This window comes from Pinus tabuliformis, chromosome 5_2 (genome assembly GCF_031772625.1).
Source record: "Pinus tabuliformis cultivar Carrire ecotype Pingquan chromosome 5_2, CPIR1, whole genome shotgun sequence".
Classification (NCBI taxonomy): Eukaryota; Viridiplantae; Streptophyta; class Pinopsida; order Pinales; family Pinaceae; genus Pinus; species Pinus tabuliformis.
In genome coordinates, this window is record NC_142306.1 from 897,287,867 (window position 1) to 897,308,014 (window position 20,148).

The 20,148-nt window shown below is 36.4% G+C and overlaps 1 pseudogene; it reads right to left on the reverse strand.

Moving 5' to 3' along the window:
* Positions 1 to 13,013: 13,013 nt before the first annotated feature.
* On the reverse strand, positions 13,014 to 19,708 carry LOC149162202 (GDSL esterase/lipase At2g42990-like; annotated as a pseudogene).
* Positions 19,709 to 20,148: the final 440 nt, after the last annotated feature.

Here is a 20,148-nt window from a genome sequence, read left to right on the forward strand (position 1 = left end):
ATATCTCAATAACTTAATCTAACCAACTAACCAATCCTACCTATATAGTATTGTAAGTACTATTTCCAAATATAACTATGTCATACTTTTATTTGATTCAAATTACATCCATTAGTACTTGATTAGATTTGAAACATCTTCCCTCATTATTTTACAAGATGAAAAAATCTATATCAAATAAGATTTACAAAAAGACTTAATTTTTTAATATTTTATAAACATGAAAATTAAAAAAAAATCATATATTTTTTTTCTTTCGTATGAATTAATTGCCTCGATGTTTTGATATATTATATTGAAATATTAATTAAATATAAATAAATTAAGAAGCAATTTGAAAAGTCACGTGCATTGAAAGATAAGTTAAATAAATAAATTTGAAAAAAGATTTGAAGATAATATCGTCACAATTTGACAATCACTAAACACCAACATTAATATAAAATTAATAAATATGAATGGAAATTTGAGCCACATAGATATGCACTAAATCTGAACAACTGGTTTCATATTTTGAAGTTAATCCCTTCCCCAAATGACCGACCAAATAAAAATTTCATGACAATAATTGTGAAATATATTTTTCGAGCACCATTTTGGCAATGAGGCCACAATTTTTCTTTGTAGAGTGAACGACATCCCAGAAGACATATTTGGAGGCATCTCCACAAATAAATGAAATATTGGAATTGCATGTGATTCCCACCTCTATGTATCATGTCATGCAGCAACCCCTCTGGGATGTCTCAAACCCTACAACCAACCCATCACAGCGACGGAAACTAACGACAAAATTACAACCAAGAGAAGAATGATTTTTCATTAAAACACGTACCATATTTGGCAGGATTTCTGACTATATCCTTGAAGGAATCATAAATGTCGATATAGACCCCTTTAATATATGAAAACCTAGCTTTGAGACACACAACAACTGCTTTCTTTGATGTTAGTCGTAGTCTAACTAGCTGGAGAAATTGCCTGGAAATTATGGAAATTTCGGTTATATTTAGAGTTATAGTTATTAAACTTCAAAATTTTAGGTGTCCTAGACGTTTTTGATGGTGCTGAATCCATTTCCACAATCAAAAACACAATTCAAACACTACCTCTACAAGATTTTTTGAAATTTTTTTGCCCAAATTCCGGCCACTTTTGGCTATCCAGGCAATTCCTCTACCTTGGTAGATGACTCCTTGATGTTATAGACCAATGCCGCTCTGTTCAATTCATCCATACAACCTTCTAGTTTTGGGTTCCCATAAATCATTTTCTGCTCAGGCACGCATCCTAGAGGTGCCATACAATAGATGCCAAATTTTAGAGCATCTAAATTGTATAGATGCTGAAACATTATGGGATTATAGTTTGGAAGTAAGAGGTATGTTTTTGTTGTTTTAAGTGTGATTTTTTTGGATTTTTCAGTGCTTCAATTCAGCTGAAAAAAATTGAGGTGAAATTTTGTTTTGTGTAATTTAAACTGGTTTTTTTATTGTATATATATGGATTCAGCACACTAAAAATCTTCTAGGAAATTTTCATTGTTGATGATGATGATGATGGCTAATGTCCACTGAGACCAAAATTTGGTCTATCAGACCTAAAGAAACGAATTATTTAGTTTGAATTAAGATTTTATTCCTATGCTCAAAAAGCTTGGAGAGAAGCCTCCCAAGCTCACTGTAATTTTGACAACGTAAAATGATAGGAAGGTCAGTATTGCAACAAAGATTTTGAAACTGAGATCTAATGTGGTTGTATGTGGGACACTCTAAGAGGAAGTGATTTTCATCCTCGATGTTCGTATTCTCACAGAGATGGCAGAACCTTTCCATCCATGGTGCTTTAGGAACTGCCCAATGACCCATTTCACTATGGAGCTCATGAGAGTTCATTCTAATCTTGGCTATATTAATTTTATTCTTTGAGCTAGTTAAAACAGAGAGATACTTTTGATATTCTAGGGTGGGGTTCATGAACTCCTTATAATATCTAAATTTTCTTTTAGCTGTTAAATCTTTCTCGCACCACATTTTTTCTTTGAACTTAGAAGTAACAATATTTTTAATGTTATTAATGTTTTGCAATGCAACATTCTCGTCGATCTCCCAATGGTTTAACCAGGCCCTGATGTCTTTATACCAACCTCATTTGAGCCTTAGGTGGTTTTGGTTGGAATTTAAAGCTAGGTTAGAAAGTCTATGATCTCCTTTGTTATTGAGTTTGTGCTTTTACAATAGAAGCCTGGTCATAGCTAGGCTCTCGATAGGGAAAAGACCCACTTCTATAAGGAGAATAGGATAGGGTGTGTTGCTTTTAATTTTGAGGTTATACGTTATTAAACGCTTATGGATTTGCCCAATATTTCTCGAAGATTCTCTAGAGAAGCTACAACCCCAAACCTCACATCCATATAAGATAACCAAAGTTACTAAAGTTTCAAAGAGGAACTTCCTTCTATCCCACATTACGAGGTTTGTCATTTTACAATTATTTTCAAGACCAAAATAAGCTTTCCATCCCCCATTAATCATTTTCTCAATGTTATAGTTCCAGTTGAGCTTGTGATGAATATCAATTCCTAGGTACTTGTAAGAAGACACTTCCTCGAAGTTACTATTTTCATACATAAAATTAGCGTAAGTGTCCTTCTTGGATTTGAAAATCATAACTTTTGTTTTGTCAGTGTTAACAATCATACCCATGGTAGAGCAGAAATCCTTAAGAAGTATAAGTTGCTTATCAATATCAAATGGGCACCTTGCAAAAAGAACAATATTTTCAGCATAGAGAAGAAGGATGATGACTATCCCAGCTAAGAACGTGCCAACACATCCTGCTTCTTCTAAACAACCTTCTAGCTTGTCGATGTAAATGCCAAATAGGGTAGGGGAGAGGGGGTAACCTTGTTTAACTCCGATATTACACTTAATATCTTTCGACCACCCCTCATTTCTCTTTAACTTGGCAATTACATTCTTGTATAACCTTATAGTGGTAACTCTCAACTCAAAAGGAACCTTTAGCTCTTTTAATCTGTTCCAAAGGTTGTTTCTAGGAACCGTATCAAAAGCCTTTCTAAAGTCCACAAAGCAACAAAAGAGATTGGATTTATCATTGCGGAATTCCTCCACAATGATCCTAAGCGTAACAAGGTGGTCTATTGTTGAGTGTTTCTTTCTAAAACCCGCTTGGCCTTTAGCCTGCTTACCTTCACTTTCAAGCCATATGCTCAACTTCCTTTCCAAAATAATACCATATAACTTGGCTAGGAGAGGGATGATCATAATTGTCCGATAATTAGAGGGGTTATTTGTATCCCCACTTGCAAAAATAGGGATCATGAGGCTTTGAGTCCATGGTTTAGGGGACCCTTGCTTGACCGCTTGATTGAAAAGCTTGTGAATGTGGGGGATGAGGAAAGGACCTCCAATTTTTAATATTTTCGCTTGGTAACCTTCAATGTCCTTAGCTTTCCCATTAGCCAAGCGATTAACCCCAAAATCAATGTCTTCTAATGAGAAAACTTCTTTCATTGCGAGAAGGGTTTCAAATTTATCCATGACATTTGGAGATTCATAAATCCTTTTAAGATAGGAATTCCAGTCGTGTAAAGCCATTTTATTATTATCTTTAGTTTTCCTAGTTAAAATCTGCCTCCAGAATTTCTTAGGAGCTACCTTAGAGAGGTGTAAGAGATTCTCTTGTCTTTTACAAATATGTTGCCTTTTCTTCTTTTTAGTTAGGGCTTTGTATATTTTTATCTTGCCAATTTTAAGAGATTCATCAACAACCTCCTTAATTTCTGTCCTTGCACTTTTACAATCTTTTTCATACCATGGGTTTGTTTTTCTATTTCTTTTATTACTTGAAACTTCAATTGAGAACTTGTTAATAGAATATGAGAGGGTTGTAGTAAATTTATGATAGAGATCTTCTATGTTGTCTATACTAGATAAAGGAAGCAAATTAGTTTTTAATTCATTTAGAAAGAGATATTTTTTATTTCTATCAAAGATTAACTTCTTTTGGCTATAAGGATTATCTTCTATGGGATCTCTATGCATGACAAAATTGAGAGTTATAAGTAAAGGCCTATGATCAGAGTCAGGCTCATGGTCGTTTAAGATGTCAAAATTTGTTATTTTGTTGTATAGAGGGAGATCGGAGATAACATAGTCTACCACGCTGCTAACAAGCCCATGGATGCAAGTCATCTAGCCAGAATTGGGCCACTTCTTTATATCGTTGCAAATTATGAGATCTTGAGCACTACAGAGCTTGACTAGCTCCGACCCAAACAAATTCTCCCCGAGGTCTTCAGAGCTCCTTTTGTACCAGCTAGCAAGAGAAAGGTCTTCGTCTAACCAAATAGGATTAGGGTTTGAATGATTGCTTAGAAGAATAGTTTGGTTGCTTGAAGTTCAAGCATTAAAGTCACCCATTAAAAGGATATTGTCTTCATTCCTTAGGCTAGAAATATCATTCTCTAAACCATTGTAGGGACTACTTTTATCTAGATTCTTTTTCTTATAGAAGTTAGAATTGATGGGAGGGAATAACAGATTGCTATGTAGGTCTTTTTATCATAAATGTCAGTAATTTATATCCAACTATATTGGTTGTAAGGGTCATTTTTATAAATCCTAGCATGGGGAGAGATGTTATTCTTAATGTAACAAGATATACCCCCAATGCCTCTACGGGAGGATCACTTATTCCAGGTAGACCATAATGTAAAGCCATCTATGTTATGGACCTTAGATTCTTCGTGCTCCCAAGTTTCAACAAGCAAAATAATATCAACATCATTCGAGATCCAACTTAGCTTCGAGCCTTTGTTCCATGGAAAGCCCCGAAAGTTCCAAGAAAAAATCTGGAGCATGTTGAATTGCTATTTATTATTGTCCTTTTGGTTTCTATCTCGAATAATGGCTTTTCTATTTTTTATTATTGCCCATGTTCCTTCCTTCCTAGCTTCCTTTACCTTTTGAACCTCCTTTCTCAATTCTTCTTGATCTTTTGGAATGAGATCTTCATTTATAAATATTCTCGTTCCTTTTAGACTTGAGGTTTTACTAAGTATGTCATATTTATGGTCAGTAGAGCTCACCTTTATTCAGTTCAGCCTTCCTTTATTCTCAATTAGTTTCCCCGACCTTGTTGCTTCTGTGAGACACGTTGTTTCAATTTGTAATCTGTTATGTAATTATTTCTGGGCTATGGCTAAAGTATCCTCGTCTACCTCCTCTTTCAAACGGAAGGTTAAGGTTCAAGGCCCTTTTGTTACGCTCATGGTTTAATTCTATCAATTTTTTCATTTCATCTTTAATTGGTTTGATATCTAATTTACCTGCCACACTATTTAGGGTGAGGCGACTATTAACTTATTCTTCTAGCTCTTCAATCATGTCCTTCATTTTAAGACTCTCTAAAGTATCAACATCTACTTACTGGGATGTTTGGTTCATATCTTGGTTTTCTTTTTTTCTATAACCTGCAACCTATTCTCCATTGCCTCCATCTTATTCTCCAATAGTTCTATTTTATTCTTTATTTATTTTTGGATCTTGTCTTCAAGAGATGTGAATTTATTTTCCAGCATGGCTGCTAACTCTGTTTATAGCTTGACTTCTAACTCTATTTGTAGCTTGACTTCTCTTTCTTCTCTACGTTTCTCTAAAGACTCTATATACTCATAGTCTACCTTTGGTAATCTTTGGTAATTGTGGTGAATTATTCATACTTGAAAATATATTAGTAGATATATATTAGAAAAATATAACGAATGTGTGTACCCAATATAGCAAGTCGGACCGCAGACGCATGTGCCCTAGATTGTTTTTCTATTACCGTAGAGAGATCGTGAATTATTACCGCAGAGAGATCGTATCACCGGAGAGATCGTAAATTATTACCGCAAAGAGATCGTAAATTATTACCGCAGAGAGATCGTAAAAACATCACCCTAAATTATTACCAGAGAGACATCGTAAATACATTACCCTAAATTAGAGAGATGGTAAAGTTTGTAATTTCAATAAATTCATGTTATATTTAGCTTCCAAAAATTTTCCCGAAAACAACTCGAAAAATTTATCTCTCAGAAAAAACAACTACATCTCTATCTATAGATAATTCATATGTATGTGTGTTTCATATGTATGTGTGTTGGTTGGAAGTTACATTTTTATCTAATTAATTCTAAATACTTATATTAAAATTGTTTTAAAATAATTATATTAAATTTAATATATTTTTAAAATAATTTAATAAAAATATAATTATAATTTTTAAATTTTATAATTATTTTATTTATTTTAATTTTTTTATAATATATTAAAATTATTTTAAAATAATTATATTAAATTTAATATATTTTTAAAATAATTTAATAAATATATAATTATAATTATTAAATTTTATAATTATTTCATTTATTTTAATTTTTTTTATAGAATATATTTTTTTGAAAGTTAAATAGAAAAAATCAATATTTCTTTAAAAATTTGCGAGATCTATCACTGTTTAGGTGGTCTAGGCCTCACTCGATGAGGCTTTGAAGTTTTCCGAAAGTGCCATAATCTATCGGTTCAATGGTTTTTGGCCGCGGCTAACAGCTCTCCACAATTGGATCTCGGAGGTATGGAAGCCTGTCATTTCTGATGAAATTAATATCTACCCGTGTGCTAGGGGTTTCTTTATAGTAGATTTTGAAAATCCTGAAAGCAAACAATGTATTCTAGATTCAGGCCCTTGGTTTTGGGAAAACTCAGGCCTATTCATGAAGCCATGGAACCCATCATTCAATCCCTCAACCGCAGTCATAACCTTAGCACCAGTTTGGGTGAGATTGCCAAGCCTACCCTTGCATCTCTGGAATCTCTCCTCGCTAAAAGCTATTGGAAATGCAATTGGGAAATTTTACTGCAGGTGCCCAAAAACAAAGGAATATGCCAGAACCACCTATGCATGCATCTGTGTGGAAATGGACTTCAACGCCGGATTCTCAGCTGAAATAAACCTAACAAGTAAAGACTATGTGTGGAACCAAAAACTCGATTATGAAAGTATCCTCTTCATATGTCGATCCTGCTTTGAGACAGGCCATCTAGCCAAAAATTGCCCAAAAGCCTCCCAGAAAAATTCTGCTAAAAAAAACCACCATAGATCTACATGGTAGGAAGGAGCACAAAAAGAACACTACACTGTCATCAAAGAAGAATACCCTAGAGAAATCTATGAATCACAAGAAATCGGGCAAGAAAGAAACAACTCTCAAGACAAACATGGAGAAAGCCCCGCCCAACAACAAAAAAGTGAACTCAACAACCCCTCAAGCATCAACAGTTATGCAGATTCAAATATCACACAAAATAAATCTTCATTTAACAGCAAAGTTGATCTTGTAGACCAAACTTCTTCTCCGACTATCTTCAAAAGGACGAACACAATAGATCGTGAAGTTAAGACACCAATGTCCCAAGAACCAGAAGAGATGAAGGAGATGCAAGATAAAGGAAGTTGGAATACCGTAGAGAAAAAAAGAAAGCTACAGCATCAATCTCGCCAATCTCGCCAATCTCGCCAAGAAAGACAAGGCGCCAGACAATTAAAAACTAAGAAAATTATCGGTCCGATAGACCAATTTGATCTCAGTGGACGTTAACCACTATCATCATCATCATCAATTAAAAGAAATCAAACATCACATATATTTTAAATAAAGATCAATAAAAGTGTCTTAAACCTATGTAGTCTTGTATAATTTAATTAAATAAAAGTCATAATGTTTTGGGTTTTTTAACCTAGAATTTAATAACACTTTTAATTGTAATTTTTTTATTTAAAAAATATTTTTAATACATAAATTCATTTAATATTTTGAAAAACTTTTAAGATATTTATATTTATAAAATATATAAATCGAATTTAGAATTTCAATATATCTTTCAAACCATTATTTACACGAAGACAAAAATATATAATAATTAAATTATACTTAAATAAGCTATTTCTTATTTCATTAAATGTTTAAGCTTGATCAAATTTAATATAATCTCAATAGCAACATCTTTATTCTATTTAATATTAAAACTGACTTAAACTCCGCGTAGAAAAGAAAGAACTACACCTTTTCTCAACCATATTTTCATATAACTTAGTAAAAATGAAAACCTTCTACCCAACTATCAACGATTTTAAATGAAAAAACGATAAATAAAAACATTTTCTTCTCTTGGATATCAACAATATTTAGTATAAAAAGAAATGACCACCTTTTTTTGATCGAGGAATTGAAAATATCAGCCATATTTGACTCGGAAAGAAACTTACCACCACTCCTAACGGAATGTCCGATCACCCTATATCAATGAAAATTTTCCATATATGTTTTAAACTAAAAGCTATACAGGGCAATCAGATTTAGACGAAAAGTTATACTAACCTTGGTGATGAAAATGACTTTGCATTATAGCACATCTCTACCATTAGCTAAAAATTATGTAAATTATAAATGTGGGATATTTTTATATATTTAAATATTATGGATAATGGAGGAAAATGACTTTACATTATAGTACATCTTTATTATCAGCTACTTCTATTTTTAACTACTTTTACAATATTGTTTATGTAAATTATTTTTCTATCTAAATTATAAATGTGGGATATTTATATATATTTAACTATTTTGGATAATGGGGAAAATGACTTTCCATTGTAGTACATCTCTATTATTAGCTATCTCTATTTTTAGCTACTTTTATAATATAATATTTTTTTCAAATTATTTTTCGTTGTAAATTATAAATGCGGGATATTTTTATATATTTAATTATTTTGGATAATTTTTGTGGGATTAAAATTAATGATTTAATTTTATTTTTATTTATTAAATATTTTAAAAATTTAAAAATTTTATATTGTTGGAAATTTTTGAATTTACAATTTTAAGTAATGTTTAAATATAAATTTGTAAATGAGTTTTGGATAGATGGTGATTGGGTGCTCTGTTTTGGATAAATGGTGATTTCATGTTCGATTAAGGCACTCTTTCATAGAAAAACACTGGTGCAATTCCATTCCCATGCATGATATATTGAACATAATAATGATGCAATTCTACCAAGCTCAAAAAAAGTGAACATAATGATGATGCAATTCTACTAAACTTATTAAAAGGTGAACATAAAAATGATGCAATTATACAAGCTTAAAATATTTTATGACAAAATCACATTTAGATTATAAAATCTACCCATTTGGAACTAGTTAATGTAATTCATTATCAAAACCTAGATAAATCGCAAACATAAAACCAATAAATAATAAAAATACAAGGAATTAATCCTAACACTCAAATTTCAAATTTTTTAACTACACACATCTTTCAACTCTTAAACTAAACTAATATATCCTGACATCATGGAATTGGTAATTTTAAATAAATAACATTTAACATAGGTAAAATTACCATAAATCGATTCCAAACACCAAAACAATATCATTAACAAATAAATTTTCTATCTCTGGTTGATAACCAGTGCACGGTTCGACGGTCAAGGCAGTCGGCGGGCAATCGGCTTTCTCGCACCCGACGGTGTTTGATTCTCAATAGTGACTTATGATGTATCATCGTGATTGTATATCGGTTTGATATGATAGATGTGATTGATGTATATATTGTAAATCACTGGACCTAATATAACTTAATATAACTTCTCCAGGGGACTAGACCGCCCATTTAAAAATCAACCACAGCTGACAAAAGACATACTACTAAAGTGGGAAATCATGTGTTCTTTTGTCGTTGGTGCCTCATGATCTATTACATGAGATTGCCCAATCGAAGCGAGCCTCCGCGTCTTGTTACTGCTTTTTCCCTCTTCCTCTTTCTCAGGGCCAGGGCCGTAGGTGATGTGTTAGATATTTTTTTTTTTGGGTCAAAATTGCTGGGTAGAATTTTAAGTTGTGAATTTTTCGTGTTCCATATTTTTGGCGAATTAAAAAATCTAATTTAAACCAAAAAAATAAGATTGGCCAAAACAATTAACGAATTACAAATCTCAAAGTTAGACAACGCCTTTCTCAGGCAGGTAAGGCGGTGGCCTCAAGTGGTTGGCCACCCAGGCAAACCCCTTTTCACTCTCCGTCTCTTCTGGTTTCCGCTGTTTCCGAAGTGCTTCTTTGCTTCAAAGTTTCAGTTGTTGTTTTTTTTAATCACATGGTGAATTGGTAATTGTCAGGATTAATTTATGGGAAATCCAGGATCAAGTCTCATAGCTGTTATTATTACACCAAGAGCATAACCAATCATCTGCAAGTCGGGTATACTAAGTTCTTATGATTTTAGCAAGAGCAGACTCACGAGAAAGGGGAATCCGCCTCTCTAGCCGCCACCACAACAGGTCATTGTACTCAATGAGATTTGAACTTCGGTCTCTCCAGACTTCGTCCATGTGACTTATCATCAAACCACACATCACTGTACAAGTTTTAGTAGTTGTTAGACTTCATTTGTATAATTTAAACGGCTCTGCGACGTCGTGGGTTCGTATGCCAACGGAGGCAGATTCCAGGTGGGATCTTTCTGTAGAAAAGGGACAGAATGAACCGGAAATCGGCATCCAAGAAAGTTGGAGAGAAAGACAGAGCGATGTGACAAAGTTTTTAAAACCTAGTAATGGCCAGCAGGAAAAAATGATTTTACCAAACAAAGCGTAAGCAGTAAAAAAGAAAGCTTTAGTTTACTTAGTTTTGAGAGTTGGTCGAAATATTATCGAAATTTTAGTATGGTTTTGATAAGATTTGCTAGTAAATCTAGATTACGGTTGTTAAATTTTTAAGTATTAAATTTATTTTCATTATTAAAAATCAAATTTAAATATTTAAAAAAATTGATATTGAATCTATTTCCACCATGAAAAATTAGATTCAAACATTTATATTCTTACTACTAAACTTTTAAATTTTTTTTTTTATCAAGTTCCTAATTTTCTACCAGTAAATTTGAAAATGGGTAAACGATACAGTAAAAAAAAATTGATTTTACCCAATAGAGTGTTAATGCTATTGGCTGACCAATATTTATGGTTCACAAGGGCAAAAGCCTTCAAACATAATCAAGACAAGCATCTTTAATTCATTTAATATGAATTATCTTTTTCTATTACATACACATACACCGATGCATGTAATACACCTATTAAACCCTGGATGTGTTAGAATCAAAGTTAAAAGCATTTGCTTTCAAAGGATAGATTTTCTCAATGCAGTGAAAAGGTTTCACAGAAACACGTGGTCTCTTGACTTCGATTGGACAGCACATAGCTTCTGGAGGATAAATAATATGTGGAGATTAATGAATAGTTATCAAATTCGAATTCGATTCAATTTGATAGAGAAAAAATTGGACTACTTAAAATTTAATATGGAAAAATTTTCGAAATATAGATCTTATAAATTTTAATTATTTAAAAATATATATGTTTTTACTTTCTATCTTCTTGAACTAATTATTTATAAACTAAAACAATTGAAAATACTATAAATATATTTACTATTATATAATTCATAAAAAAGACGATAAACTATATTATTTTTAGAAAAGAGTAATTACCTCAAATCATAAATTTTAATATCTCTCTTAAAAATGAAAAATAATTTCATTATTAATCAATAATTAAACTCTAAATTCGTGCTCATAGATTTAGCCATTCCAATTGGATCTAGTTGAAAGCACACTTTCAAAAGCTGATTTTGTTCTAGTTAAACGCTTCACATTCTACTCATTCCAAGTGGATCTAGTTGAAACACACTTTCAAAAATTGATTTTGTTCTTTTAGTTAAAAGTTGCACATGCTACTCATTTCAAGCCGGGGAAGCACACCCAAACCTTAATTCATGGTTTTCCATTTTGGAGCTTACAAAACATAGTTACCAAATTTGAAAAAAAATATGTATAAAATTTAATATGGAAAAAATTCCAAATTATATATCTTACAAATATTTATAAATAAGAAATTATTAATCTTTATTGTAATTTATTATTTTAGTAACTATAAACTTAATATTTTCTACCATATTTCAATATGACACTAATTGTTTTTCAAAAATGCAAATTTTCTAATATACAATTTACTGTTTATATACCTTTTAATATAGAAATTTCCATTTTATATAGAAATTATATATCTTACAAATATTTGTAAATAAGAATTTAATGACCTTTGTTACATGAATTTATTATTTTAGTAACTATAAACTTACTATTTTCTACCATATTTCAAGATGACACTAATGGTTTTTCAAAAATACAAATTTTATAATATACAATTTACTGTTTATATACCTTTTAATATAAAAATTTCCATTTTATATAGAAATTATATATCTTACAAATATTTATATATAGGAATTTAATAATAATAATATTTGTTATATGAATTTATTATTTTAATAACTATAAACTTACTATTTTCTCCCATATTTTAACATGAAATTGATTATTTTTTATAAATACAAATTTTCTAATATACAATTTACTCTTTATATATTTTTTAATGTAAAAATTTCAATTTTTTAAATATTAATTTTTTATTAACAAAAATCTTTACAAAATTAAACCACAATTATAATTTTTTAATATAATTTTTTTTTAAATATTAAATTTTATATTTACAATTATTATTTTTATCAAATTCAGTTATTTTTCACATACAATTAACAAATTATTGTAATTTTTTTAAATATATCAATTTTTTTTCTTTTTATACCAAAAATAACAATATTAAATTTATTATTCACATGACCTCGTACTGAATTCGAATTAACGAATTTTCACTGGAACCAAACCGAATAGCCGTATTTCTGAATTTTCCAGGCCGATACCGGCGAACTTGGTAACTATGGATTAATCTAGTTTGCATCTTTTCCCACATGAAAACAAGATCAATATTGCAACGATGTAATTACATCAATAACATTTTGGCATTTGAATAATGTCATACCTAGATGAAGTTCTGGGAGAGTTGCAGCAGAAAGTCCTGATTTTGGGTGATGTTGAACTGCTTTCTCCTTATGGGCAGCAAAAAGTAGTTTTTAATGAAATTGTTGGTTCCTACACAAGAGAGAAATATGGATTTTTTGATTATATTGGATGTCTTTTCCTTTCCCACCCGCTCTCCCATGATCACATTGTAATCTCTAAAGAATTCCAACTGTTTCCATATCGATGTCACAGACTGCAGCGATATTCAACAATGCTTCTTGGCTTCAGGTATATATATACTTCAAAGTTCCTCATGTTTGAAATGTTATGAAAACATGAATATCCAAAAACAACTTACAGCAACCTCGGCCGTGAGGTTATCGTATCCAGTTCGTCCAGAAGCAACGCTGACGCCTGATATGAGACCTTGGGTGTAATGCCCTGCGGCTGGCAAGTCGCCCGGGTGCGCCCACCGATCAACCGAAGTAGCACGTAAGGTAGAAAGGCGACCAACAGGCGAGACATGTTATGTGGGCGAAGTTTGGTTGCATACTTATACGGACCAAGCAAGTTTGTGAAACGGGCGAGTTATGGTGGGGCAGTCCCGTGTGATGGGCAGGTCGACCTACACATGGAATGAGTTTTGTAAACCGAAGGTGAGTTGGGGAAGCTAGGTGAACGAGTCAGTCAGGTGGCACGACTCGCCCACCCACCATATGAATACTTGGTGCGGTTGGGAACGTTGGCATCATTCGATCACATTCAATCAACGCTCATCAAGAGAACTCGTGGAGATGTGAAGTAGGCCGCAGCGAAGGCACACATAATTGCAGGTTATGCGCCCGCTCATCGCACAGGCAGACACGGAGTTTTGCATGGAGTTTTGGTGAACAAGTATATGGGTGGAGCGCTGGACGAAGGCACCCGCCCGTCGGTCGATTGTGTGCACGGGTGGAGGGTTGCATGAAGGCGCCCGCCATCGGTCGGTTGTGTGCACGGGTGGAGGGCTGCACGAAGGCGCCCGCCCATCGGTTGTAAGTGCGGGTGGAGGGCTGCACGAAGGTGCCCACCCACCGGTTGGTGAACTCGGGTGGAGGGTGCATGAAGGCGCCCGCCCGACGGTGTGACAAACTCTGGTGAAGGAGTTCAGGTGGAGGGCCACACGAAGGCGCGCCCACCCGACTCATGCAAGGAGTTTGGGTGAAGTGTGGAATGTGTGGGGAGCGACCACAGTGCAAGGCATGCATGAGGTGGGCACCCATTGGCAAACAACACGGGTAAAAATGACGGTGGAGCATTTGCTCCCGGTCATTTGTACTTTCAAAAAATCATAATAAAACATTATTATTGCATATGATGATGTCCTCTCTGTTGTGTTGATGTTTATGGTTATATGTTTATAATGTTAATGGATTCCACACATTAATATTGTTAATGAAAGATGATGAATGTTAGGCATAGTTCGCAAAGTAACTTAACAATGGAACATGTTAGCTACTTAGGCAGTGCCACACCCTTGCCAATTAATGAAAAAAGAATTGGGGGCGTGATAGATGGTATCAGAGCTACTTGTAGAGAACAAACATGTATGCAGGGAAAAGTTATGGAGAAATCGTGGATTAACAGTCTGGGTTTCGTGGACTTGATGGTTCATGGCAAGACCATTCAAGCTCTAGTGGACACAAGGGCCACTCATAACTTCATGACGACACAGTTGGCAAAAGAGGTTGGACTGATGATCTTCCCATCAAATGTGGAAGTCAAGGCGGTGAACTCTAGAGCTAAAGTGGCAGGTTTGGCACACGAAGTGCCTGTGCAGATAAAAGACTAGAAGGGTCAGTTGGACTTCACAGTGATGGAGATGAATGACTTTGATATGATATTGGGGCAAGATTTCTTGAAGGGCAACAAGGCAATTGTTGTCCCCTTCTGTGATGAGGTGTTGTTGGTTGGACAGTCACAAACTTGGACTTTGCCCACTCATAGGCAAAGAAGGGAAGTCAAGGTGCAGCATGTTTCTGCACTAAGTTTGGAGAAGGCTATGAAGGAGTCAGATATGGAGACATATGCGGTGATGTTCAAGGGAGTCAAAGGTGATGGAGTAGGTACGCATGTTCCAGCCAAGATTTCTGAGGTATTGGCCAAATATGCAGATTTGGTGCCTGATGAGCTACCAAAGAAGCTTCCACCAAGGCGTGCAGTGGACCATAGCATAGAGCTTGAGCTAGGAAAGCAACCCCTGACTAAAGCACCTTATTGATTGTCAGGACCTGAGTTGGAGGAATTGAAATGACAGTTAAAGGAGTTGACTGATGCAGGTTTCATCAGACCTTCAAGGTCCCCCTATGGAGCTCCAATATTGTTCCAACGAAAGAAGGATTCGAATGAGCTACGGATGTGCTATGATTACCATGCATTGAACAAGCAGACAGTAAGGAACAGGTATCCTTTGCCATTCGCTGTTGATTGCTTCGACAAGCTTGCGAAGGCCCGAGTGTTTTCCAAGCTGGACTTGAGGCATGGGTATTATCAGGTGCAGATAGTTGAAGGAGATGATAAGAAGACCACGATAGTAACAAGGTATGGTAGCTTTGAATTCCTTGTTATGCCATTCAGGTTGTGCAATGGTCCTGCTACGTTTTGCACTTTGATGAATGATGTTCTACAACCATACTTGGATTTGTTCGTAGTAGTATACTTGGACGATATAGTGGTGTAAAGTGACAACATGGAGGATCATAAGAAGCACTTGGCGATGGTGTTCAAGGCACTGAAGGAAAATCAGTTGTACTTGAAGAAGTCTAAGTGTGTGTTCGCTCAGACCGAGATTCTGTTCATTGGACATATAGTTGGTCAAGGGTACATAGGGATGGAGCCGAGCAGAGTGAAGGCAATCGAGGACTGTGTTGAACCGAAGAATGTCCATGATATGAGGGTGTTTTTGGGCATGACCAACTACCAATGGAAGTTTGTAGAGGGGTACTCCAAGGTAACATCATCACTGATAGACTTATTGAAGAAAGACAAGAGGTGGAGTTGGACGGAAAAATGTCAAAAGGAATTTGATGACTTGAAGAGGAGGATGTTTACAACACCGATACTGAAGTTGTTGGACTTCGAGCGACCATTTGAAGTACACACAGATGCTTCATATTTTGCCATAGGAGGGGTTCTTATGCAGGATGGGCATCTGGTGGCATATGAGAGTCGGAAGTTGCAGGATAGAGAACGAAGGTATCTAGTTCATGAGAAGGAGATGACTGTAATCATTCATTGTCTTCATGTGTGGAGGCACTACCTGATTGGGAAGGCATTTGTTGTCAAGACTGACAACGTTGCAGCAAGTTATTTCGCATCACAATCGAAGCTTTCTGCAAAGCAAGCTTGTTGGCAGGACTTATTGGCAGAATTCGACATGACTATTGAGTATAGAGCGGGAAGACACAATGCGGTAGCAGATGCCCTTACTAGGAAGGGACAACTTGCAGCATTGGAAGGAGAAGACCAGGCAGCAAGGAGTAGGAGTCGAGTTCAGATGTCAGAAGAGATGTAGAATAAGCTCAAGGAAAGTGTTGAGACCAATACGCAGGGGCAGAATATAGTGAAGCAGATAAAGGAGGGGAAGACACGGAAGTTCTTTCTCCGAAATGGATTCTTGTTCTTTGGAAACCGACTCTATGTTCCAAAGTCATCTAGGCTCAGGGGGCACCTTTTGAAGGAGTGCCACGACTCACCATGGGTTGGCCACCCAGGGCAAAGTCGTTCTTTGGCATTGTTGGAGAGAGGATTCTTTTGGGAGAAGATGCGGGAGGATGTAGAGGAGTATAAACATACGTGCATCATTTGTCAGCAGGACAAATCAGATACTCAGAGGCAAGGAGGTCTGTTGTAGCCTTTATCGATTCCTGAGAGACCATGGATGAGTGTCTCGATGGACTTCATCACTCAATTGCCACAGGTTCAGGGGTATAATGGGATAATGGTCGTGGTTGATCGTTTTTTCAAGTATGCTGTCTTTGTTCCAACAAAGATGCCTTGTGGATCCGAGCGGATTACGGAGTTGTTCTTCAACAACATAATGAAGAATTGGGGGATGCCATTAAGCATCGTGTTGGACCGAGATCCGTGATTTACAGGCAGATTTTGGACCACATTGTTCAAGTTAGTCGGGACAGAGTTGTTGATGACTTCGAGTTACCATCCGCAGACAGATGGACAGACCGAGAGGATCGATGCATTGCTGGAGGATTACTTGAGACATTATGTGACGGCTGATCAGAAGAATTGGTCTGAACTCTTGGATATTGCTCAGTTCAGCTACAATATTCAAAAGAGTTTTGCGATGGGGTACAGTCCATTTGAGTTGGTGAATGGACAGATGCCAGTCACACGACATACCGTAGTGACAGGAGGTTTGTTGAAGAGTTCTCATGTGAAGAAGTTCATGAAGGCTTGGGATGAGACCTTGGAGTTGGCATGGTTGCGCTTGCACGAAGCTACAAGGAGAATGAATAAATGGGCAGATAGAGGAAGACGAGATGTACACTTCAGTGTGGGAGATATGGTGCTTCTTAGGATTACCGGAGATTAGTTTCAGCCACCTAAGGGGACTGCAAGCAAACTGACGAGGAAGTATGAGGGACCATTCCAGGTGAAGAAGAGAGAGGGGGAAGTTGCTTACGAGCTGAAGCTTCCACACCATATACACATGAAGCATCCAGTTTTTCACATGAGTCAGTTGAAGAGATGCAGATGTGACGCTGGTCATCCTGAGAGAGTGGAACCACCAAGGGGACTAGCCATGATTGTGGACAAGCCTCACTTAGAGATGGACAAGATTCTGAGTGTTCAATCTACAGGGCTTGGCTACCACATGAGACGGGAATTTTTTGTCAGATGGAAGAATGCACTGGAGGAGGACAGCTGGGAAACAAAGGACTCACTTTGGAGATGGAAGTGGAAGATTGCAAAGGAAGCTACAGAGGAGAGTTGGATTGCTGGGGATGGCAATGCTTTTGGGTGGGGGAGAATGTAACGCCTTGCTACTGGTGAGTCGCGTAGGCGCGCCCACCGATTAACCGAAGTAGCACACAAGGCAAAAAGGTGACCAATAGGCGAGACATGTTATGTGGGTGACGTTCAGTTGCATACTTATACATGGGCAGGCTGAACGAGTCGCCTGTGGGCCTACCAAGCAAGTTTTCGAAACGGGCGAGTTATGGTGGGGTGGTCCCATGTGATGGGCGGGCCAACCTACACATGGAACGAGTTTTGTAAACCGAAGGTGAGTCGGCCAAGCTAGGTGAACGAGTCGGCCAGGTGGCACGACTCACCCACCCACCATATGAATACTTGGTGCGGTTGGGAAGGTTGGCATCATTCAATCACATTCGATCAACGCTCATCAAGAGAATTCGTGGGGATGCAAAGTAGGCCGCAACGAAGGCGTACATAAATGCAGGTTATGCGCCCACTCGTCGGGTAGGTGGACACGGAGTTTTAGTCAACAGGTATATGGGTGGAGGGCTGCACGAAGGTGCCCACCCATCGGTCAGTTGTGTGCATGGGTGGAGGGCTGCACGAAGGTGCCTGCCCATCGGGAAGTTGTGTGCACGGGTGGAGGGCTGCACGAAGGCACTCACCCATCGGTTGTAAGTGCAGGTGGAGGGCTGCATGAAGGCACCTGCTCACTAGTTGGTGAACTCAGGTGGAGGGTGCACAAAGGCGCCCACCTGACGGTGTGACAAATTCGGGTGAAGGAGTTCGGGTGGAGGGCCGCACAAAGGCGCGCCCGCCTGACTCATGTAAGGAGTTTGGGTGAAGTGTGGATTGTGTGGGGAGCAGCCACTGTGTAAGGCATGCACGAGGTGGGCACCCGTTGGCAAACAACACAGGTAAAAAGTCGGTGGACCATTTGCTCCCGGTCATTTGTATTTTCACAAAATCATAATAAAACATTATTATGGCATATGATGATGTCCTCTCTGTTGTGTTGATGTTTATGGTTATATGTTTATAATGTTAATGGATTCCGCACATTAATATTGTTAATGAAAGATGATGAATGTTAGGCGTAGTTAGCAAAGTAACTTAACAATGGAACATGTTAGCTACCTAGGCGGTGTCACACCCTTGTCAATTAATGAAGAAAGAATTGGGGGTGTGACATTGGGTATCAAGATTAGGATCTAGATATGGCGGCAGGGTCTAGACCCAGTCCTGCAACTGCAAACCAGATTAATGATCTAAAAAAGTTAGGTACTAGATATATTATGCTATTTTATATAGCAAAATGTTAGTGAACAACTGTTTTCATGGTATATACCAATGAAATCGGTTGATAGTTTGCCATTAGAAAAGCAGCCCGTGGGTTTGTGATTGATGAAATCTCGGCCATAGGGAGGAAAGTTGGCTTTCACTTTTTTTGAAATGCAGTCATTATTGCCAACATCCGCAATCGAATCTCCAAAAACAAACAGAGAAGATACTTCGCCCGTAGTATTATTTTATCCTCCATTGGCCCTAGTCATCCCCACCCAAATAGATAGTGGAGATAACATGAAAATAGACAGAAGAGATAACATGGAGGAAAAACCAGGAGACTACGACATCGAGAATTTTGCCTGGAGGAAAGAGACTCGACGAGGGAAAGTAGAGATCAGGTCTGCGAGCTTATTAATGTGTGCCTGCCAAAGCCATCTGCTTCGTCTCCATCAGTGTGAAATGAACGTACCACGTACTCCAGGGAATGACCGCGACTCCACAAGTTCAACTCCTTTTTCTACAAGGCATGAATGCACAGCCACAAATTAAGGAAAAAATACAAATTCGACCAATCATTTAAGTTACACTTCTACACGCAATAGTAGGAAAGAGGAGTTGTATAACACCTGTGGGATTTTTTGCAAATCGATTCCAAACACCAAAATTAATGGGACTTGTTTTTTTATTGCTTGTATCTTCCTACACTATTGGAGTATCGGTGATGGGTGACGCCTTGAGAGATTTGAACACGGATATGACTCTTTGCAAATCGATTCCAAACACTAAAACTGAAGAGGCCGGAATTAATAATGGGACTGGCACAATGAAAAAATGAAAATGATATTTTACGATTTTTGCTTTATACAATTATTTTAATGTAATGATTTCAT